The sequence below is a fragment of the Anas platyrhynchos genome, chromosome 4 (assembly GCF_047663525.1).
Source record: "Anas platyrhynchos isolate ZD024472 breed Pekin duck chromosome 4, IASCAAS_PekinDuck_T2T, whole genome shotgun sequence".
Classification (NCBI taxonomy): Eukaryota; Metazoa; Chordata; class Aves; order Anseriformes; family Anatidae; genus Anas; species Anas platyrhynchos.
In genome coordinates this window covers 67,781,804-67,806,618 of record NC_092590.1, presented here as the reverse complement: position 1 = coordinate 67,806,618, position 24,815 = coordinate 67,781,804, and the positions used below count along the sequence as shown (strand labels likewise).

Below are 24,815 nucleotides of genomic sequence, written 5' to 3'. Positions count from 1 at the left end.
TGCCCAGCAAGCTAGCAAAGCAAAATGCTGACATCATTTTACCCCTATGGAATTTCTCTTACTTGGAAGAATAATGAATAGCAACAAGAAGGAAAGCAATGGGGAGTGCAGGCTGTGAAATCAGCAAATTAAGGTAGCAGATGTTCAAGGCCTCCTATTTTTCCTCTTGGGTCACATATAAATCTGTTTGCCCCTTCCCCTCCTTCTGATTCACCTGCTGATAAGCAGAAGGGCTACAGGGTCAGGTACCTAAGGCAAACGTGCAGAATCTGTGGTCTGAAATGATCACTGCTGCCAATGGAGCACAAAACAAATGATCTGAGATAAAGTTCCAGGAGTGTGCGGGAATACCTGCTAGGAAGAACATGGTGGGGACGTAAACTGCAGATGCTTTCAATGGAGCGTACAAATCAGGATGTCCCCTAAAATCCTTAGCCTTTGAACATGGAGAGCATTACAAACAGCCAGCGTGCTACTCATCTTATCTGTTACCTACGTGCCCTCTTACGTCTCGGTGCTGGGGACTGAGGGTTCTGATACACACACAATGTGCTGTATTGATTGGAAGGGAGGGGTTGCACGCTACCATTTTAGCATATCCATACTGACAAGAAACAGCAGATGGAGGATTAGTACAAAATAAAATCTGTAGAGTTACATGTCAAGTAACAATCAAGTTACATGTCATTTACTTTTATAGGGAATATTTTGGTCCCAAACAATAATTTTTTTAAGAAGGCCGTTTCAGACTGCCACGGATTGCGAGCAGCCTGCAATACTTGGGTGTTAAGCACTGCAGTGGAGTAGTTTGTTTTACACAATTATCTACTGAATCATCGCGAGCTCACTTTTGACAGCCAAGACACCAAATTTGATCGGCAATCTCCACTTCATCGCAGGGACAGAGAAGTAATAGACGGTGTGCGACGGGAGGGCAGAAAGCAAAACGTTTGGAAGGTTTACACGGGGAAAAAAATCAACCGCCCGTGACACAGTGTCCTCAGGTCCTGGACCTCCTAGCTACACCCGAAATTACGCCCGGACAGAAAACACTGGAACCACGGCAATGTCTTCTCCTAAAAGGACAAGCAACCCGTACCGCTGTCACCCTTCAGCTGAGCCCCGGGTACTGCAGCGCGCAATTAACACAAAGGCAGAGCGGCGGCGGGCTCCCACTTCTCCCAAACTTTCCGAGGACGCCCGGGCCGTCCGCCACCCCTTTAACAGCCATCCCCGGGAGGAGGAGGCGGCCGGGGGGCTGCGGGCAGGGGTCTCGGGGCCGTGGCAGCCCTGCGAGGAGCTGTAACCTTCGCCAAACCTTGGCCCCCCCCGCCCCGCCCGCTGCCGCTGAGCGGCTGCGGCCCCGCCGGGCCCGCCCCGGCTGCGCAGCTCGGCGCGGCCATAGGATGCGGCTGCCATCAGTCGCCCGTCAGCGCGGCTCCTCCTCCTCCTCCTCCTCCTCCGGAGGCAGCCCGAGCCTTTCTGGCCGCCTTTTGCCTTCCGTAGGCCCCTAAAGGACAATGCTGGGGGGGGTGGGAAAGGGACCGGGTGAGGGGGGGGGGGAGCGGTCACCCGGCGGGGAGCGGCCCCCAGGCAGGGCACGGCCGCGGGGCTCCCCCCCCCCAAACCCGGCCACCCCCGTGTCCCCCCGGCGGGCTCCGGAGCCGCCTTCCTCTGCCTCTCCTCATCCTCCTCATCCTCCTCCTCCTCCCGCTCCCGGCCCACGCTCACCTGCCCCTGCCGCCGGCCGCCCCCAGGGCTCCGCTCGCACCGGGGCACCCCCAGCCCCGCCTCGCCGCCGCTCCCCGGCCCCTTTTTTGCTCCCCTTTCCCCCCTCTTTCCCCCCCCCCGTTCCCCTCCCCGGCCCCACAGCTCCTCCTCCTCCCTCCCCCCCCCACCCCACACCGGGGCCCCGGCGCTCCCTCCTGCCCTCCTCAGCGGCTCGTTACCTGCCGTGGCGGCGCAGAGCGGGGCCCCGGGGCCTGTGGCAGGCGGAGAAGAAGGAGGAGGAGGAGAGGGAGGAGGAGGAGGCGGCGGCGGGCTCCGTCCCGCTGCTGCCGTCCCCGAGCGAGGCGGGCGGGCCGGGGCCGGGCCCTGCCCCGTGAGGCGGTACGGGCGGGGAGGAGGGGGGGGGGCGGCCGCTCCGTCGCTAGGCAACAAGCCGCAGCGCCCCGGCGGACCGCGCCGCGGGCTCCTCCCTGTATCCTTCCGCCCGCGGGGAGGCGCGGATCCCGCCGCCGGCGGGCTGGTGTAGAGGAGGGATGGAGGGGACAGGGAGAGGGGGTGCGCCGTGTGGGGGCACGGAGGGAATCGGGGGATTGCGATAGTTTGTCGTGACACGGCTTGCTGGGAGGGGTTGGCGGGGGAGGGTGGGGCTGAAGGGAAGCCCGCCCGGGGAGGGAGGGTGCTGCTGTGGGCTGGGTTTCGTGAGGGAGCCGTGAAACTTTGGTTCCCCGCGATAAAATGCCGCCCGGGTCGGGGCTGTAGGCGCCGCCGGGGGGTGAGGAGGGTTTTAGTATGGTGCGGTGGCAGAAGTGGGCCACCGTAGGACCGAAAATACGACAAAAGGCGCACCCGAGTGCTAATTAACGCGGGTTAGTTGAGAAAATACTAACGCCCTTTTTGGGTGTGCGGTAGGTCTGTGCGTTTCTGGGGTGTATGAGCACGTCCAGGTCAGAGGAAAGTCAACATTACGTAAGATGTCAGAGTCAGGCCTCTGTCCGTGCATAATCCCGGGGCTTGCCTTCCTTTTATTCGCGGCTGAACGTGTGGTTCTCAGAGATCCCCAGCGAGGTATGTCACCGAAACTGGCCAACACCGCGCCTTTTGTGCGAGCAGAGCCTTCCTTCAGCCGCTGGAGCCAAGCTCACTTGGGAAGATCGGTGCCCGCGCCCCGGATGCAGGCCTTTCAATGGGTTAAGCCTGTACATAAAACCATGTCTCATAAACCATGCATGCAAGCCAAGGTAGTAGCCACTGCCTCCCAGCCTCTGTTCGTGACACAAGAGCAGCATTACTCTTAGTAGTTTTCCTTTTTTTTTTTTTAGCTAGGCTTCATCTTTTTATAAACGTCCCTTACCAAGCACCTAATTTAGTTGTAAATTTGGCTAGCCTAAGTTTTTTAAAGTTAAATAGGCAGGATTATGTGGCTACATCAGCTACTGACGTTCTCCTAAGGGCTGCCGAAGCAGTAATTGATGTCATATGAACGTGGAGCTGATCGGCGCAGTTCCCTCCGAACCTTGCACGGGTATTTGGGGAAAGCTCAAAAGAGAAAGCAGTACTTTAAACTCCGTGCTAGAAGGGCAGAGTCATTCTCTGAGCTATTTAGTTACTGTTTAAGTTATTTTCTTGTTAAGAAAATCTGAAACTGAAAATGGAAAAGCTTGGGGGAAAAATCCTGCTGGGTGTTTTCTGCTGAGTCACTCCACTGGTTTATCAGAAGCATTTCACCAACAATGTAATACGACTCGCGCCAATCCAAATCAAAGCTTTTGTTTGTGAGCTGAGAATCTGAATTCCCTTTTTGAAGGTAGAAATAAAATAGTAAAATGTGGGACACCTGGGATTTGTCTATAGTAAAAATTGGCTCCAGTTTAAATCAATCTCCACGTGGTCTCCTGGACGTATTGTCAGTGTATTAGTAATGTATATCACCAGTACAAATCCACTTCCCTTATTTAACCCTTTCTGTAGTTTTCTTCTGCCAAAAACTCTGTGGAAGGGCCAGATGCTCCAAATATCAGGGTCCTCCTAATGGGGGAAGTCAGCGCATGCAAACACATGACAGGTTATTCTGAATATTCACGCAATTGCTGTGTGACATTTCAAATCAAGTCCTGGCTTTGTGGTCAGATCTAAGGAATACTGATAGTGGATTTTGTTTGTTTGTTTGTTTGCTTGCTTATTGGGTTTTGTGGGTTTTTATTTTCCTAACAGCCAACCAGATTCTGGTCTCCCTTTGGCAAGCATTTCAGAAACAGCTGGTACATGACCATATGCCATGCTGGCACTGCTGTGAGCTTATTTCCCACTTGTCCTCCTGGTCATTCAGACCTGCTCCAAGGACAGCTGGTCCCTTGGCATGTGAAGCAGCTAATGAACTTTTTCTCTGAAAAGCTGTAAGGATAGAGTATGCTAACTCCAGTCGGTGGCCTTTCCGTTCAGAACTGCTATCAAAGGTGGAAGTTCTCTAAGGGAATGTTTTGTGTTGCCCCTCTGTGACAATCTACACTAACTAGTTGGGTGTGTACTGTAGGTAACAACATGTGTTTGGAAAATCAAGACAAAATGATTTGTGTTGAAAAGAATGCTGAACAGGCTGAATGACTGACAGTTTTTTGCCTTTAGTCGTCAGCCTCAGCAAGTGCCACTGTTTCCCTTTTTCATTCTGACCCCTGCTGGAAAGGGTCTCCAATGAATTTTATATATATTTTTAAATGTATATAAGGTTCACCATGAAGTATTTTTTTCATGTTCAGGAGTGTACTAAAGGAGGAGTTCACAGCAATTCAGCATTACAATAATCGTGGCTTGTAAGCGTTTTACCATCAGACATAGATCTTACTTCCTTGAAATTGGTCAGTTTATAATATTCTCTAAAATTTCCTGCTAGGTGCAATAAAAAGCCGATTTTCCCTGAGCCGGGGTTCTGTATCTGTTAACTTTGAAATTCATGAAAACCAATCAGTACCCTATTGTTCACACTTCATAAACTGTTTGTATAAAATGCTTGATAGAAACAGTCTGCCCATTCAGCATTTTAGAAATGGAGACAGAGCAACATCCATAAGGAAATAAATGTAGTCCAAGAACAAAAAAGATCACCCAAGTTTGCAAGATCTAAATCCAAATATATACAGAAATGTGTAGATAACTTTAAAATCCAGAAAATGGACGGACCTTAATGTAAGGTCCAAGGATTGGCCAACAGATACGCGAGGCGTTTTATTGGATATCATGATACACAGCTTAAGAAGTATATAATTATCTTTTTGAAATTACTTTGCTTAATTGCATGAAGGCTTGCATAACTTTTTTACTACTCTTCACGGTCAGTTTCAGGTTTTGAGTGAAGACTCATGCAAAACGTTCACACCTCCCAGAAGTAATTACTAGGTACAAATGACACATTCAAAAGGCATTCCTCGGCACTAGATCAGGTTTCAGATTCTTTTTTACTGATCCCTCTTTCACTGCACGGTGGAAAAGCAAGCTGTAGATACCCACAGCAGCAGAGGGCCACTGGAACCAAGCTCGCTTTCTTGCTAGCATTAAGGAGCTCATACACATGAATGGAAAGTAGTGCTAAATTTCAGTAGGATCTGCGTTAGGCCAGTTAGGCCTTTTTCCTTCTAGACTTTGCTGTAACAGGTTTCAGGTGAGTCACTTGAAAAATCAGTTTCATAATTCAAAGTTGATATTTTTTTCCTATTTAATTCGACTACATTGCTCTGACCTCAAAATGTACTTTTACTTTTTCTGAACAAAAACTGCGCGTAGGAAACTGCCTCAGGAATTGCAGGGTAGGCAATTAGGTTGGGTTCTGTAATGAAAAAGAAAGTCTGGGTTTGGTGTTGGTATTTCTCTTTCTTTATTTTTTTTTTAAACATCCTGCTTTGGTGTACTCTTGCCATTTTTCATCCTGCAGCACTAGCAGGTGGGAAACCCTAATAATACCTTGAGAAGCCTTTGGGAAGTCCAAAATAATACATGCACAGGCCTCTGTCACAACATGCTGCTTTGTGTCTAAAACAGACCACCTGAAGTCTACCATAAGAACAGATGTGAAAGCACTGTGATAATCGCCTACACTTTGGACAAACAGCCAAGCAGTACAAAAGATAAAGAAAATGAAACCTTTATACCACATAATGAGTGTAAAAGTCCAAGGGCCTAGGTATAAGTATTTGAAACAATTAAAGCAAGGATCAGCTTTTGCTAGTGAGGTAATGAACATGGTACAGAAAGTACAGTGTTATAAAAGTGAAACAATTTCCACGAGTGGTGAAATACAAAGCAAGTATTACATGTGATTGCAATTCAAGGACATTCACTATAAAATAAACCAATGTCTCAAAATCTGATCTTTTTTCTGTAATGCATATGTAGAAAAACTTGAAGTCGTAATGAGGTACTAATTCAATTGCATTATATTTGTTGCTACATCAGCTATTGTCAAGCCATTAAGTTAATTACATGTTAAGTTTTAAACTAGATGAAACACATTATGACATCTGTTTTTTCCTATTTACTACAGCATTCCAGAATTACCATGTTGGAAATGTCTGAGGTTTTGGCAGCTTGCTGTCTTACAAATAGTTCATGAATACAATTAACCATCCTTGAGTAGCCTGCAGCATCAGCATCCAATCCTTGCTTTACTCGTCAGAAATATAATTATTGTTCCACAGTAATTCCACCCAGCATTTTTTTTCAGATATTGGCCATATTTTCAGCCAGAGAAAATGCTGAGAACAGAGTTGGTTGCATGATACTAGTTGCCGATCTGGCCATACATTTTCGAACGTAGACTTTAAAAAGAAGACTATACTAAGAGAGTTATTCAGTCTTTATTAATGATTTACATAAAATGAAAAGTGAAATAAACACATGAAAATATATCAAGTTCTTAAAGCACTGAAGATATTATTTTTATCCAAAACACTGGTATTTTCTTAAATGGTATTCTGTCACATACCCTGGTAAAAGCAAAGATCCTTTGTCTGTTAAAGGCTTATTCTTGTGGTACTTTGACATTATGTTTCAGCTGATCAAAAAAAGCTTTCTTATTCTATGGTAAAAAACTGCAAAACAAAAATACTGCTTGTTTTCAGATACTTGTAAAAATGAAATCCATATTTTGAAATCTGTGGCAGGTAAGTGAATCTGTATGCATGATTTATAGGCTGTAATAAACTTACTCTTACTCTGTGTATTTCTTTGTTTGAGCTAACTGTTTTATCGGTGCAGAAGCAGGAGGGAGAATGGTCATAGATTTGACTGATAATCTGAAAAGTGCTGCCATTAAAATAACTAATTTCACATATGTTGGAGAAGCATTAAGAGTGGCTGATCGATGCCAGCAACCATTACAAAGATTTCATATAGAACAGGGAAAAAAAAAGTCAACTTTGACAAAAGCAGTGTTTTAAAAAGTGGTAGTGAATCCCAACCAAAAATCATTTACTATTTTAATCTTGGAAAAAAACATTTCAAAATACATGCTGAGATGTAATACCTGAATTTCCAATACTGTAACTACACCAAGGGGAGTTTTCTAGCTCATGTGATTGACTGCAGGGCTGTCAGGCTGAAACAGAAAGAACTGAGCAGCAGGAGAGAAGGAAAGGATGTTTTTCTGTCAAGAAGTAACATGTTTTGATACTTTTCAACTATATTGATACCCCTCTAAAATTTCTTTTGTGATAATTTGTTTTGTAATTCTAACTGAATTATATTTAGAGGCTCATTTGAAGGTTTAGTTGATGGTACTTGTTAAAAGGAGCAAAACTATCTGACTTTCCGAGGCTATTTTGGATTTGGTATTTACATTATAAAAGTGTTTTCTCCCAAGAAAGTTCTCTCTGTTGAGACGAAAACTGCTGTTTTCTGGATTTGATGTTGAAATTGGTGTGTCTTTTGAGTGTGATACTATTTTAATATCCACTCTCGAGGGAGAAAAAACAGGCATAGCTTTAACTGGCTGATTGAAAATTCTGTCTTGATGTGAAAAAAAAACAACAACACACATTTTGGCAGTTGAAGAGGTTGTGAAATAAAGGAATGGTTAAATGTCTAGACCCAGCCAGCCTCCCCAGGCATAGGGAAGATGGCAGTCTTTTCACCTAACATAGGAACATTTTATTTTTAATTTTTCCTTTGAGGCTGACTGATCAGGTAGCACAAGGAGGAGGCACTATAGTCTAAGCTAACACAGTGGAGGTGTACCAGAGGAGAATATTAGATGCCTGATTTGGGCCAGAACTACAAATCACAGATAGGAATATACTCCTACAAGAGTGATTGCTTAGGTTTTATTTATCAAAGAGGTATAGTGAACACAGTATCATTAAGTAAGAGAACGGCTTCTTTCTTACAACAAGTATTTTCTCCCTAAATGTCAATGTCAATATTCAGAGGGGTGAATATGAATTGGCAGTCAAGAGTATTGTTTGGCTTGTTGCAATACTTTGATTTTTGAGATTTTTCTTCCTGGGAGCATACTTTCACAGAGGCATGTACTTCTGCACAGTGAATGGCATTTCACCGCAATGTTTTTTTCAGGGAGGAAATGAAATCCTTCCTTAAGAAACAAGCTGAAAAGCCCATGCATCACTGTTGTGCATAAAAGTTATTTCTGTATCTGGTCATGAAACACCGCAGTGCCAAAAATACTATGAAAAGATTTCTTTCACACTCAATGAAAAACTGTAGGCCCTTGTAAAAAGGAATTCAGTGCACCTGTATGAGGCACTGGCATCTCTGCCCCAAGTGCATTGGAACACCAGCTGATTCAGGAGTCTCCTATACTAAAGTGAAGATCAACTTGGAGCTCATCAACGGAAAATGGCACTGAAATCATCTGAAGAGTCAGCAGATTTGGCCTTGCCAGAAGTGTCTTTGGCCACTAAGAAGTTTTTAGGAGTAAGTAGAATGTCAAAGAATATCAAAACAGACCCAAACTCCCTATCTCATGCTGCTGAAAATACTCCTTTGAAATGAGACATTTTGGAAAGCAAACTCTATTGCCAGTTATATATATGCAGTTTATTCAACTCCATAATGGAAAATGTAAATATTATCCCTATCTCAGAAGTTACTGTGAGTTACCAGGAGGGCAGATGTGGACTTCATCCTAAGCTGTTCTCGCAGCTGCTGGTTAGAGCAGTCTTCTGGAAGAGCTCTCTCCACAGGCAGGATAAGACTACTAATGTCAAGTGGGAGCACTAAATGGATTTTGAGCTAAATTCAGTGATATTCATGGGAATGGGCTCTCCGGGGATGAGTTTAGACACTTCTTTCCCAATTACAACTTTAAGAGTTCATTTTGGGATACATGTAAGTATCTAAGTGTGAGAGTCGCTGTAGATTTTCTAGTCCAATGTGGAAATTCTAGTAAGTTTCAAGCTCTTCCTTGGGTAATAGGTGACCTGACTAGCTCTCTTGGATTTAGGCACCATGCAGACCAGAGCTAGTAGGAAAGAGCTATTAGGAAGACCACTGAGCAGAGATAGGATTTTATAACTGAAACATGTTATTTGCCCTCTCTTTTTAAAGACGTGCACATTTGGAAAAGTGTGGAAGGCGACACCATTACTCAACTGTTTGAGTAAGGGGGTAAATTCCTATAGTTCGGATTCACATCTTTTAAGATATTTGATAGATTTGCTGTGCCTACATGCACTATTTCTTCTGTGAATGAGGTTAACTGTATATAGTATAGTAGGCTTCATGTTCCTTTTTTCTTAGATTTAGCACGAATAATGTCCTGTGCAGTGAAAATAAGACATTCAGCTCTGATTTCTTTTCAGCATACTCATTAACTGACTTTTCTGGACAGTCACTGCTTGTCATTACTTGTGACAAGGGAGTTTTGAAAACTTATATGAGCTAGTGACAGAAAGAACTGTCCCATTTGTTTTACAAAGAAAACCTAATATATATAGCTAATTAAATTAGCAATAGCTAAGCTGAAATGTAACAACTACCCGATTTCACTGGCGTTAGCAGTCTCATCCAAAGTCAAGATCAGTGCTTAGATTGTTCTCAAATTTTGAGTGCATGATTTTTTGTCAACTGTTCTGCTTGCTCTTGTTACATGAGATGATAACAAACCTCCATGATTTGTTACATTTATTTTATTTATTTATATTTTTACCCATAGATGCAGAGAACATTTTATCTGCACACTTTTTTCTGGCTCACCATCCCATTTCAGGTGTTCACTTGACACACATGTCATAGAGGGTAGCCAGGTTTTCAGTTCATGCAGTGGCAGGTTAAATCAGTGTACTTCTTTGCTTGTCATTTTGATTTTGGAGGAATTTCTTTTTAATTCTGTAATGATTATGTTCTCCAATGCACTTCTCTTATTTTCTGTGGTGGTAGGTTTTGTAATGTCAGCTGATATTATATTCCTTTGGCACACCTATCATTTGCATGCACATAAGGCACTGAAGGTGCTCATTATTTTCAGCTAACAAGTAATCTTGTTCCCACTTAATTTGAAATACATTGTTCTCTGTATCCTAATTTTGGCTTTTACAGTTACTTGCCTCATTGCATTTGGATTACACTGCACTGTGTTTTAATACATCATATTTAAAATCTGCAAGATAAAACATCACAATAAATAGAGATGTAGATACAACTGCAATGGAAACATTACGGCAGCTAGGGAGGTTACCGTGATTCATCACCTGCCAAGTGTGCTTCATCATAGGCACAGTGGGCAGTATGGGACTGCTCCACTAAGTAGAGGCTCTGTGTCTCCGACGGTCTCACCAGGCTCTCAGTTCCTCAGGGCTGAATAGAGAGGGCTGTACCAACATGTTTCTGCACTCACAACAGAAGCAGAGCTCTCTACAGACAAGCTCTTGTGCTAATACTATTGCAGCAGCAACCTGTCCTCAGAAGGAGCTGGGAGGGTTCATCGGAGGTTCATGCACCTGCATTCTCCACTTTTTTAATGCTGGAGGACAAATACATACACCAGTCTCTGCTTGCCAAGTGATGGCAAACCACTCCTTCATGTGGAAGCAGCAACTTCTGCTAAGATTCATGCACCTTCTGAATTAGTCATTTCCTTTCATCTCCACTCCAAGCTTGTACAAGATGGTAATGATGGTACGAGAGGAATTGTCCTGTGGGCTGTATTTGGCTTGCACAACACCCACGGTAGTGTATCATATTTGCAGACAGTATCAGTTACTGTTTGCAGTGGCTAAATGTCTCAGGAAGAGATGAACATAATGCCAACAAAAGAAGTAAGCTTCATAATTTAAGTTATCTCGTTGGGAAAGTTTTACCACATACTGCTATAAATGCTGTTTTCTTCCTGCCTAAGGGTTGTTTTGCTTTCAGTCCTTTTCTCCAACATATAATGAAAAAAACAATGTGTATGCTACAATGTGAGGGAGTCCACAAGAAATCATAACAGAATGCTTATATTGTGTTGAAAAACTTGCACTGAAAAACCTGCTCTGAAGATAAGTGAAAAATATGGTCTACATTTAGTTTTGCAGAAGAGAACATACACTGTAAGTCTCAATGCCTGGAAGGGCTCTGAGGGAAGGACCATACAAGCTCTTTCTGAGCCTATAGCATATATATGTTTCCCACCTCCACAATTCTGCCATTTAGGTTGTGGGCTTCTAGAAAGCACAGAAAAACAGTGATACAGCCACATTTTCAATGCAGCAATATGTTAGAGATGAAATTATGCTGAGGTGAATCTATGGTTAATATAAAAAAAAATCTCTTACTCCCCTGGGAAGAAGAAAATACTGGTTGTAAAGTTTGTTGCAAAGTCCATAAAAATAAAAGCATATATACATAAATGTACATTAATATGTTAGTATACATACATGTCTAGAAATTATGCTGGTATTTCAGATAGGAGTGTCGAATGGTATGTCTGGGCATTTCTCAGTATACACGAACATCATTTCCATGCGTGTTTCAAGAGATTGACTGAATTCTTGAAGGTGAATGATAAGGGAGTGCGGGTTGTGGAGCACTAAGATAATGCAGAGAGTCACCTGCAGGGTATGAAAAGGGTGGAGCTACTAAATTTAATATGTCAGACCTCACAGCAGTTGAATATTTAAGTTGTCTCTGTGTCATTTAATACATTTTTCAGCATCTCATGATCTCTTAGATCTCCTTTGGTGGATTGTCTGAAGACTGTGCCCCGGTCATAGTGAAATACCGGTTTACGATGTGTGAAGACTGTGCCCCAGTCATAGTGAAATGCTCGTTTACAATGATAAATACTCCTTCAGGAGTACATGTTGTTAAGCTGCTCTTTTGAAAACTGAAGTGTATACTGAGACTTAAATATGTGCTGAGGTGTCCTTGATTTCTCTGGGACTTAATCACAGGTTAAAGCAGTTTCTTGAATACGGGCTGGAAAAAATAAACAATTTATAACTAATTGAGAAGGAGGAACACAGACAGTTAAAGTCTTAGGCTGCTCTTGTCATCCATATATACATGTTGAAAATATAGTTTTAATGTAAATCTGGGCAAAATTAGAGCTGTTTAAAAGGAGTTCATAATTTGCATAGGGTTTTCAGATAATAGCACAGGACATGAGTAAGGGATACAGGCAAGAAATCTGTAAAAGAGAGAAAGGAGTACATCAGAGCCTGCATCTGAACTTATAAGTCATTGAATTTGGAGAATTAATTCAAACCTATCTCTACAGCAAACATGATTTGGAATGGCCAGAAGACGCTGGGATGATATCCAAAAGCCAATTAATGAAACAAAAGCTATTCATGTATTTAATGACATGCATCCTGGCAAACAGCTTAGTAGAATTGATACCGATAAAGCCAACGGAGCATGGTTATCAGTATTCAAGACTATACCTTAAATATTGGAAGGATTTACCTGGACTTGCAGAATGAACATTTTCCATACCTAAGTGAGTTTCTATTTTATAGAAAATAATGTGTTATTACAATTCAAAGATTCGGCGCTATTTAACAGAATTTCTTACATATACCAAGAGTATGGGAAATACAAACAGGGAAAGGAGCAGTCCATTATGAAACACTTTAAAACTTGAAAACAAAAACAAAAACACATGCATCCTTTAGATTCTTTTCTGTGCTATTCCAATAAAAATAGAATATAAACATTTCAAATATTTGAAAAGTATTACTAATATGTGCAACTTTAGCCAGAATATATAAAACAGAGGCAATTGTAAAAGAGAAATAGAGGCAATTTGAAGTAAGCAAGTGTAGCTAGTTGCCCACAAATATCATGCAAAAATCTAGGACTAGCTTTCGTTTCCTTTATTCCACTTTAGCGCTGCTTACATTTGATCCCTTACAGAACAACAGCAGTACAACTGAGGCAAAATGTGACCTTGCAGTGGCACAACAGGCTGCCTGGAACTTACATATGGGAACACTTGACAATTCCAATCCTGAAAATATTTTCCCATATGATTTTTTTTTTTCTGCATTTGAGAATTTACATAAAAGATGTGCCACATGCCAGATAATTATTCAAATAAAAACTTTTTTTTTTTTTTTTTTTTTTTTTCCCAGTTTAATTGTATTAAAATTATTATTACAGGACAGCAAGGAACAATGGGCTCCAAATCCTGGCTCAGTTTGTTAGATCCCACATCTGTGTACTGTTTTCTCATTTCCAACTGTGCTGTATGTCCATCCCAGCTGCCAGTCAGTGCATGATGCATTCAGTTCACTGCTTCACAGGACACACCTGGTTACAGTGTCAGAAACAAGGTTACTCGGTGATTCAGCCTAATAGAATTACTGGTCGCAACTGGTAATGGAGTTACTCGCAGCCATCTCTCTATAAATACATAATGAGGGGAAACGTCAAAAAGAGGTAATTCTGCCGAGCAGAGCAGTTGTGTCCATTTGGGTATTTGAGAGAGTAAATTGGAAAAAAAAAAAAAAAAGAAAAAAAAAAGGTTGTTTTATTGAGGTAATCTGTATGAAAATTTGTGTTTTCTTTAATAGGGACTTTTTACAGAAATTAATACCTCAAACTTAAAAATTGCATTCAAGAATTTGGAGCTTTGAACTTCATCAGAATTCTGGATTCTGATTTGGAGCCAAAATTAGGAAATTACCTAACAATCAGAGCTGCAACTTCTTCCTTTAATGGTGGCTATTGCACAAGCAAAAAAAAGGTATCGGAGCTAATAGCAATTCCCCAGCTAATATGTAACACTTGTTTGTCATGTTACTCCCCGGAGTGCTCTACAAATTGGCCTTGTCTCGTTTTATGGAGGAAGAAAGAGGTGCAGAGAGATAAGGTGGTTTCCTGGAGGCCTCGGAGCAGGCTGGAGGCAGCACTCGTGCTTTCTCGGCCTAGTCCTGTGGCCTTGTCTGCTGGCACCCTGGTGCTCGCTGGTCACCATAAGCAGACAAAATCCTTCTCTAGACAGTGTGCATCACCTTCCGCTGTCACGCAGTGTGTTTCTCCTTCTTAGACGTGTATTCCCTTGCTTTCTCAGACTGGAAGAACAAGGAAAAAAAAAATCCCTTCAATTTTCAAGATGAGAAACTGGAGCATTGTAGTAAAATTAGTGCTGGCAGGAACGTTTATCCCTCTGTGACCTTTCCCTGTTTTCTTTAAATGAGCAGCTTCTCTCCCTGCAGTCTTTGTGATTCCCTCTTTGTGCCTGTTCAAAGAATCAGTTGAGACTGATTCAAGCACTTTCACAGGCAGCAGCCAGACGAATACATTGCATTTCACTGAGCTGCAAATGCTGGTTAAGTCACAAGATGCTCAGACATGAAAAGCTCTATCTTAAACAAGGGACATGTTCACTTCTCTTTTCTCCTCCTCCTTCCTGTGTGTGAGGGGTAAGATTCATTTATTATCATTTATTTGTGGAACAGGGAATCTGATCTCTTCATAAGTCATGCAGCAATTTAACTATCTGAGCTGAGTAAGCTTTTACAACACATTTAATTGTACTGTTTAAATTGATGTGTGGTTATACTGGTATGAAGGTGTTTTACACTGTCACTGTTTTTCCTTCTGCTAAGAAAAATATGAGCTACAGTCATGGAATCATAGAACCATAGAACAGCTCGGGTTGGAAAGGACATTAAAGACCACCCAGCTCCAACCCCCTGCCATGGGCAAGGATACCTCCCAACTGACCAGGTTGCCCAGGACCCCATCCAGCCTGGCCTTGAATACCTACAGGGACAGGGCATCCGCAGCTTCTCTGGGCAACATGTTACAGTGCCTCACCACCCTCTGAGTGAAAAATTTCCTCCTAAATTCTAATCTAAATCACCCCCCTTAATTTAAAACCATTCCCCCTTGTCCTGTCACTGTCTGTCTGAGCAAAAAGTTGCTCAGTTGCTCTCCATCTTTTTTATAAGCCCTCTTTAAGTACTGAAAAACTGCAATAAGGTCACCCCAGAGCCTTCTCTTCCTCAGGGTGAACAGCCCCAGCTCTCTCAACCTTTCTTCATAGGAGAATACGTAATGACACAGTGCCACCTAAACTGGAGAAGTACAGCTTTAGCTGTAGAAATATAGTCAGGTCAGCACAACTTTCTATCGTAAACAAGGCCTATATTGCACAGCCACGGCTAGATTGCTCACTTTTTCAAAAGGTCTGCCTACAGAATATGCACAACCAGTGTAACTAGTTGTGTTTTAATAAATAATAATGATATGTGTCTAATTACAACAGCCCATCTAGGCATTTCCTGTAGGCCTCTCGCAGGGTGACGAGGCGCTCCTCACCTCACCACACAGCCACAATTACAATATACGTAATTTCAGAGCTATGGGCTGCTGGCAAGTAAGCACTGTCCATCTAGAAGAAAAGTATTGTCTGCAATTGCTTTCAAGGGCTCAACCAGGCAAATGTTTACTCACAGGCACAGCTTTTATGACCATGAATAGTCCCCCTGATTTCAAAGGGATTATGCCTGGTAGTAAGTATTTGCAGAATCAATGCCTTAATCAGCATGCTTAAATGTTTAATTTTGTCCTCTCCAAACATGTTTGCAGGATGCTAAGCTAGTCTCATGATTCTCCACATGCAGGTTAGCTCCTCTTTTGGAAGTGCATTGCATTTCAATTTTTAAAAAGCTCAGGCAAGCAAAACCCACTGTTGCACTTACTCCAAGGTGTATCACGGTGTTTTGTGATGGATATAGTAGTCGGTATATCGCACAGGCAAATGCGTCAATAGGAATGTGCAAATAATCAGATATAAAAGTGCAAATAATAAATGACATTGCTCCAAAATCTTGTTGAATAGTGGGATCTGGAAACTGGAGGTTGGATTGATTGCTAGAATGAACAGATACCATTCACTGACGTCAAATGCTAAGGTAAAATGGAAAAAAAAAAATAAGTAGAAAATAAGGGTTTTATGGAAAGAAAATTGACACAAATATTTTTTTTGACTGTTTTACTCCTCTCCTCTTAACATGTGGCCTGTTCCTACTCTGTTTTTGCCCTGTTGTCTTGCTGTCATTTTTTCCTGTTGCTATACCCTTTTAACACATCTGTACAGTGCTAAATCTGAAGATTCAGTTTTGCCTGTTACTACAAAATCTGTGTAGTTTGTTGAGTGCTCCCCTCTGCCAAAAATCAATGTCAGGATTTTGGCTCTTGATGTTTCCCCCTAATGCTTAAACTGTAATAGATTACCACAAAATTTAGCCACAAAGGTGCTCAGCTTCCTCCTTGTAAGAGGGAGTGCCCTTGAAGGTATCTCAAACCCTTTCCAAGGAGCTCCAGGAAGACAAGTGGTATGTCTGTGCTGTCCAAATTGATCTGCTGCAAATCTTGCATCTCCTTCTTACCTTCTGTCATCCACTAAGCCTGTCTCTCAGTGTGCACCTGTAAATTCAGTCAGGCACCTGATGGCTGGCTGTGTAGGTGAGAAATTCAGACACACGTGATAGCTGGGCCCATACCTGAGCTCCACCTCTCCGTAAGCATGGGTGATGCCCATGCACTCCAAAAACATGCTGAGACCTCCACGCTGAAGATGTACTTGGTGTACAGCACCTGGGTTATGAACACAATTTTACATTTTGGCAACGTGATTAAAAACAGTCACAGCTTTCTAGAAATTTTCTAGAAAATGTTGTGAAGAAGGTAGAGTTATCCTACAGCAGCTGTAAATTACATGAACCTAATTATGTCTTTATTTACAAACTGTAATAATGAAAATCTAAATCCACAGTACAATCAATACATGTTGCCATTGCTCTCACTAATGTATGCACATAAATAAGAGTACAGGGAGAAACTGTATGTATATATGATGAGGTTAGTACTTGGTGTTTTCACTGCTGAGATATACTACCAATAAACATCATTTAATGTTAATAAAGTAACATTAATAATTTAAAAATGGGAACTGCTTACTAGCAGCACTTCAGTAAAAAAGTATTTGAAGATTACAGAAGAAAAAAGGCACAGATGAGTCAACAACATATTGCTGCATTAAAGCAAATATCCTATGAGGTGGTATTTAGATGAGTGTTTCATTTAAGTAAAACCAAACAATCCTTCCACACTACTCACCATGTTAAATGACTAAACTTAAAAATTAATTGTGTCTGGTTTTGTAGTTCAAGAGACCAAGAATCCAAGGAAGAGCAACAGGACTCATTGCCTTCCCTGGTTCTTCAGGACCAGAACCACTAACTGAGATGTTGCAGAGAAATTTACTGCGTGCATTTTTGGATCTAGGTGATCTGTGGAAGTGTTGGATGTTCATAAAGTAAGCAGCGAGTGAGATATTATTGACCTACATGCCAAAGTATTTACACTTGGTGAAAAATACAATGACTGCCCTGTTCACAAAGCAGCACAGACCTTGCATAAACTGGGGCTGAAAATTTAAGGGTCTCCATAGCAAGAACAATTTAGAAAGAGATTATATTGGGGCAATGCTGAAGTAACAAGGCATCTCTCTCCAGGCCAAGATTGTCAGAGGCAGCAGCATACAATAGGAGATTAGACGAGGAGCCAACAGACTGAATGCAAATCCTTCTGTTATTGACCCACTCAGCAGTTGTGTTAAGGTCAGTGTTTCTCTCTCTTTCCCTTCCCACTGTACTTCTTGTTTTCTCCTTTATGTATTTTGACCTTTTTGCCACCTTTGACTTTTATCTCTTTGGAGCCTGCCGATCTTTCCCTGTGTTTCCCCAGTGTTTAGCACAATGCATCTCTGGATCCTTGTATGACACCATAGAAGCTACTGCAGTAGTAATCTAGCAGGGAGGAAATGAATTTCTTTCACAGGCAGAGAAATTATCCCAAATATATATTAACATCTGAGGCTTGAATTTTAACAAATGTCTCTCTGCTTCTGCGGCATCCACTTCAGCATGCCATTGACTTCACAGTAAGTATGCTGCAGACTGAAGCTATACATATGCTGCAGACAGCTTTCCTTTGGCTGCATACTGCAGAAGTTAGACTGGCATTAACAGCTGCCTGCAGCACAGGTTACAGTAAAGCGTATCGTGTTCACATCATCATTACATACCTTGGATTCCTCTGTAAGCCTCAAGTCTGGGGGTGAGGAGAGCCCTTTGGACCATAAATATATTAGCTTGCCACAGTGACCTATGTAGCTCTGTCTTTCAGCTAAGAGAAAAAATACTTTTATTCCACAGACATATTATTGAGACTGCTGAAAAGCAAATCAAGACATAATTGTCTCCGTTGTTAGAGAAACTTGGAGACATTTCTGTCTGCCACAGATATTACAAATGTTCTTAATGCACCTACATTTCTGGAGCAAGGTTAAGCGTAAATCTTCATTCACAATACTTGGACAATTAACAAGTGTGCTTACAGCTAAGTGTGCAATAAAATAATTCATTATTATTCATTATGCAGTTTGTAGGGGGCTGGCGATTTTCTTAAAGGGAATAGGAACAAGGCTGTAGAAACAAGAGGTAATTATTAGAAACCTATGGAAAAGAGAGCTTGGCTTTTATGATGCATGAAGACTATGGAGAAGAAGTGGACTGAAGGGACAGAGGATCAAAGATGATTAGGAAAAGAAGCATGCTGCTTTCACATGGGAAAGCATTTGCAGAAAAAAAAAAAAAAAAAAAAAAAAAGTTTCACTTTCCTTGGCACATTATCCTTAAAAAGGCTACAACAAACGTTAGGGGAGAAAAAAAATAAGTGTGAATGAACATAGAGGAACATCTAAATGAGCATGGACCCAGAGAATCTTTTTTTTATTTTTTTTTTCATCACAGTTCAGTATGAAGTTAGGAGGTAAAGATTTTTAAAGATAATGCATATTTGAAACTAATTATGTCCACGGCTACAAGAGTAAGTTTGGCATAAGCAGAAACGCTTCATTGCCTTTCCTGATACGGGAAGCAGGGCATGACACAGATGTCTCTGACTGAAAACAAGTTCTCTTTTTTTTTTTTTCTCATTTGCTGTCAAAGTTTAACAAACTTATTTGCATTCACTTCTCACAAGATTTCTGATAGTTGTGTCACTTGCAGGCAAACCTTTGTGACACGAAATGCAGCAGCCAACTCATCAGAACTACAAACTCTGAGTTGCACCACTTGCAGTAAAAAAAATAAGCAGGAGATTAAACTAATTCTGAATATAGGATATTAACATGTTTGTTTCTACTTGGAAATCATCACCAGTTTTGAATCTTCCCAGAGAAATTGCCCTGCAAAGCAATTTCCCCCTCTGGACTCAGCACGCTGCTTCTGCATCATTCCCAATCCCCGCTAATCCTGGGCACAAAAAGCCCACGCGGCCGCTGCATGCTGCTGCGGGGCACGGCGCTGTGGTCACGGGGATGGCCCTGCACGCCGGCTTTTCCCCTTGGTATATTGCTTTGCATCAAACAAATCGTGTCCAGAGCATAAAAACACTCATCTGCAAATATTTCCATTACTAGGAGAGACCCTGCTGCCACGTGCAGACCGTTTTGCAGCGAATGGCAGGGGTCTGCAGGTTCAGCCCCTGCAGCAGCTTGGCAGTGAGCACCTCTAGCAAAGTGAGGACACCGACCCCTCCAGCAGGGTATACAGAAGTTAATTCCCAAGACAGTGCTGCTAATTGCTTAATGTACTTGAACAGGTGGAAATTAGGAACTCAACTTTTTGTCCGATGGCATTTGCAGAAAGATCCCCTGCAAATGTTCTCAGCCCGTGCTGCTGTTGCTACCACATTAATGATGTGCAGCGCTGTGACTCCGAAAGGCACCGGTCATAAATCAGCTGCCGGCTGCGAGGGTATCAGTGACCCTAGAAAAATGTGCTCTGCTGGGGGACGGGGGAGGACACCAGAGATAGCTGCTTGCTCTTTCTAGTTGATTAGACGTCCAGAGCCCTACAAGTACAGCTGGCCTTGTCATATGCAACATGCCAAAGCCAAAGACGGCTGAGCGGGGAGAGCTGCTCTTAGCTCATGATGTGTGGTCCTAGTCCTGCGAGGGATCTGCGAGTACGAGCTTCCTGATCCCTGATCCCTGCAAGGGTACATGAGGGAGGCCGAAGGCATCTCATAATAGACACAGAGTTATGTTGAACATTTAGGTGCCTACGCACTTTTTTTTTTTTTTTGTAATATCTTTTGGCAAATCCCTACAACCCAAACAGGAATTAAGGCATTAAAAGGGGAAACCTTTTTATAAGCAAAAAAGAAGGCATCAACATAGCGTGAAACAGAGAGATATTGTAATGCAGACAGAGAGAAAACTTTTGTTTCTAAAATAAAATAAAATAAAAAAAAATAAAATACATGCCATATAGCTACCAGAGCCCCAGCAGTGCAGCTGGTGTGGCTCAGTCTGAAAGATCAGCCCAGCATGGGAGCAGAGATGAAAGCACCCAGAGGAGCCCCACGCACTTTCATCCTGAGTTATCGCCGTGCAGCAGCATTACAGCTGCAGAGGAAAATAACCACCCCACGATGAGTGTAAGGTGAGCGGGGCTCTGCAGCTACGGAGACAATCTTGGAGCTGCCAGACCAGCCCAAGATTTCTGTTCTGGCTTCTCCGTGCAGCAGCTGGGGCTGAAAGAGACCAACTTTTAATTCTGAAACTTCCACTGTGATATTCACGTACTTCCCTAAACCGGAGATTTGTACAACTTTTGGTCTCACCGATTACTCTGTGGGAAAACAAAGCAGGCAGATAAAAAAAGATCACTTCCTTCTTCCCCTTCCCAATTCCCTGTTTTTACCATATTTTGTAAAAGCAAATTCCCAAACACTGTATGCCCTTGAAAATACCTTTTTTTTGTTTGTTTGTTTGTTTGTTTCCCCACTTTTAATTTCTATTTACAAACACTGTTTCCAGTTTAAATACTCTACGAAGAATTAAATATCTTTACAGTTAAACCTGAAAGCGGCCGACCCCAAAACACCATCAGTTTTTGCAGCTGTTTTCACGGCGTGAGCCTGCCTCCTCTCCGTGTTTACGCAAACACGCTTTATCCCATTTTATTATTGCTAAATTCCTGCCGATCGTCTGCTTCAGAGAAATATCTGCACGTGACCTGGCAGGCATCCCACCGCTGATAACCCCGTCCGTCCCCGCTGAGGCCCCAGCTAATCGCAGCTCCCCACCTGCCTGCCTCCCCCATGCGCCCTACCAAGCCCTGCTCGCACCGCTGGGAGCTGCTGCATGTGCAGCCTGGCCAGGTTATCCCTCATGGGATTGAGTTTTTAGTATTTCCTCACCCCTTTGCTCCCCTGAGGAAGAATTCAGCTTTCTCTGGCTGCTTTGTGTCATGTCAGATGGCCTTCTGTAAATATAGAGGCTGCAAATGCTCCGTTATGAGCTCCTCTGTGGGAAGCTGTGCCTGGATTTTTGCAAAAAAAAATGTGTGGAAAAAAGATTAAAGTTTTCAAAGTTCCTTTACTTCTGCTAAAAAATGAATCATCTATACATAAAAATTAGGTAAACTTGAAAAATGGCATGTTAACATACCTATAAAGAACAAGTGCATAGCAATGATATAAATACTGTCTGTATCAAGATCTAGAATATAATTACAGGCTCAATTTTCTGAGGGATGAAATAGGCTATTTTTCAGAAATTTGGTTCTGTCTGTTCCTCAAAGATACTGAATAAAATGATATAAGCTTTGCCCTGCTGCATCATTCATACTAATCAGAAAATTTCCTCTTTTTTTTCATAATATCTGTAGTAGTACAATTGCTTCTTGGAGAATTATAGCAATAACAGGGTATTTCAACCTTGATGACTGGGTAACACTGAAGTATGGCTATGGTACAGTAATTCAGATTGTTGCAGGTACAGTGGGTAATGGGTAAGGTGTGTTTTCTCCTGGCTTTTTTTTTTTTTTTTCTTTAAATAAATGCAAGCCATTCTGAAGGCTTGCCACTGAATTTATATTTTCCAGTGGATTTCCAGATGTTTAGGTATCCATCCTGCTTGTCTCTTATTCCTGCAAAACATTAGAATGGGAGATCACTAGTATTTTCATTTAACTCCTGTGTTATATATTGCAATTTGATTTACTTTTGTGATGAATATATCAAATAATGCATCAGGCCAGGTTTTGCGTGAAATAAATAGCAATCAGCCACTCTCAAGTTGGCATTGAAGTGCTGCGTAGGCAGGGTTCCCGATCCACTTGAGTGCTCAGATACCTAAAACTGATTTCTGTACAGCTCTGCTGAGCCTGACAGGGCTTATGGGAATGAAATGGCTACGTTGCATTTCAGAAGTGGCACAGATGCTGTGAGGTCTCAAGATGCAGTGTGGCAACACGTGAAGAGACCCCAGTGAGAGGCAAACAAGGTTGCTCTGGAACTAGAAAACAGGCCAGCTCTGGAACTGAATTGACCTAGCAGCCTGCCCCGGCTCACTGACCCTGCCAAGAGTGCATGCGGTCATTAATCTGGGTGCAGCACCATTCTCATACCAGCTTCCAGACTGAAGCTACTATTTTTGATTGTGGTGATATGTAGACATAGTAATTTGTTCGGAGGCTCCTGTCGTGGTGGCGTGCAGCAGAAGGGAACTGTGCTGCAGGTCCCTGGTGCCTTTGGGTGACATTGAGGTTCTGCAATGCCTCGCGCAGCAGAGGTGGGGGCCAGGACCTGTCGCTAGCAGATCCCAAGCTGATAAACTCCACCGAGGTTGCTTGGCTTGGCTCCAGCCCTGGCTGCAGGAGACACCCAGGAGAGCTGTTGGACTTGCTGCATGCACTAATAGGCTTTGTCTTCTTGGTTCATCAAAAGGCTGACCAAAACCAAGATTAGGTTCTGCAAATCCATCCCTGCTGCACTGGGATGGGGTTCTCTGCTCATCCCAGAAGTATGCTTTGATAGTTCATGTAAACAGGTGGAGAAGGGCAGCAGGCAGTGAAAGCTGGGAGATAAAAGGGAAAGGCAAATCTGCTCAGGGGGAGGGCTAATCTGACAGCCCATCAATCCATCTTTAATCTGGGAAGAAAGGCTGTAATCTCAAGGTGATGCTGGTGGGGTACCAAAGAAAGTGTCACACAGCTGGGGGCTTTCTGACACCTTTCCTTGCAGTCTTGTCTCTCCATGGTATGCTTTTTATAACAAATTACTCCATCTAAAAATGTTCTAATACATCAATGAATAGTGCTGGAAAGTTTTCTACAACATTTTATCTTGTAAAAGCACATAGGAACCATCCAAATACTATTAACGTGTATTAGATTGGGAACTATGAGAACTTTGTAGTTCTTAATAGGGAACTTTTGAACTTATTAATAGCCTTTTATTCATGATATCAGGATAAAATTTATATCACACTTTAGAAAATTATACTAAATTAATCAACTCCAGTGGATATGCCACTACTCATGGTTCAGCCTTGAGACATGAAGTGGTAACTTAGAGTAAATGAGACATTGTGCCTGAAAATATCTAGCACAACACATTACCCCAGTGTTCACATTTGCATTAGGTGTGACGTAAGGATTTTCCTCTGGACTTCATGGGAAATGCATTTTGGGCCTTACACTGCTAGACTGGTCTTGATGCAAAAGAGTGTAGCACAGATTTAGGCACTGTAAAAGACTGTTCAATATAATAATACTACTTGATTCTTAGTATTTTGTTTGTCTTTAATGCTCCCCTTTTACAATTAGTAAACAGAATAACAGTTTTCTTTATATAATTCACACTCTCTAAGTGAGCCATAAAAACCATCTGTAGCACATCCCATGCAGTTTTCTCTGACTGTCCTCCTGTACAATCAGGCATTTTCATGGGGATCTCAAAGCAGTGAAGTGTCCAGAGCCAAGCCTCAGGCATCTGATGTCCCTGCACTTTTTTGAAAATTTCATTTTCCAAATTTGTGTATGAGTGGGTATATGTTTTTTAAGCCGAACAGTCCCTGGATACATTTATTTTTGTTCTGGTTTTGTAAGAATCCTTCTGTCTGCTTGTTCACCTCTCTTGTCACTCACACCAGTAATTTTCTGGACCTGTTTATCAGATTTGATTGAAATTAGCCAGGTAGGTGAAAGTCTCACAACAAATTCCTGTAAGGCTTGTGGGAGAAGGGCATCCACTAGGAGAAAGCTTTGACTGTGTGCTCAGCAGTATCTGATCTGCTGCTAGCAAATTGTTACATGTGCTGTGGGCAGCCAACCCAGTACGTGTACACAAACCAGATGTATATTTAAATACATATATTTCAGAACCAGACACGGCTATACCACCTCTTGCTCAAGCTGGGAGTTACCACACATGGGATAAAGGTGTGTGCACCACAGAGTAAGGCTAAGTAATATGAGGGATCTCAGAGAAGACATGAGGAGGTCTGATAGAGGGGAAAAGAGGGAAAGACATGTAAAGATGTAGGGCACAAATCTATATGAAACCAAACTACCAAAATCGATATGAACCAGACTATATGACCGGAACTATATGAACCAGACTTGATTGTCTCTGCAGCTCATGGGACAATAGCTCTAGTAATTGCATGACTCAGGTGGCAAAGAATTCCTTAGAAATGATAAACGTTTCTAGTGTGGCTGTGGCCAGGCTTCTTGCTCCCATGGAAAATTGGGTTGTTAACTGTGAATTACTTTGTTCCAGTCTCGCTATAT

General features: G+C 42.3%; 1 protein-coding gene and 1 long non-coding RNA gene across 6 annotated transcripts in view; both read right to left on the bottom strand.

Moving 5' to 3' along the window:
* KIAA0232 (KIAA0232 ortholog) overlaps window positions 1–2,120 on the bottom strand; it is a 67,701-nt gene extending 65,581 nt beyond the window's left edge. For 2 of the 4 annotated variants that reach the window (XM_038178789.2, XM_038178791.2), the window contains exon 1: window positions 1,950–2,120. The gene's annotated coding sequence lies outside the window, so the exon portion shown is untranslated. Of the gene's footprint in view, window positions 1–1,731; window positions 1,814–1,949 lie in introns of those variants that run through there. The other 2 variants (XM_038178790.2, XM_072037796.1) reach the window with 2 other exon arrangements.
* Window positions 2,121–6,550: 4,430 nt separating this feature from the next.
* LOC110352096 (uncharacterized) lies at window positions 6,551–21,262 on the bottom strand. 2 transcript variants are annotated; one of them, XR_011809256.1, is made up of 5 exons: window positions 21,098–21,262; window positions 18,254–18,354; window positions 16,668–16,761; window positions 15,864–16,071; window positions 6,551–14,228 (listed from the first exon to the last, which is right to left on the bottom strand). It is a non-coding gene; the product is annotated as an uncharacterized lncRNA (long non-coding RNA). The 2 variants fall into 2 exon arrangements; XR_005265595.2 differs by lacking the exon at window positions 15,864–16,071.
* Window positions 21,263–24,815: the final 3,553 nt, after the last annotated feature.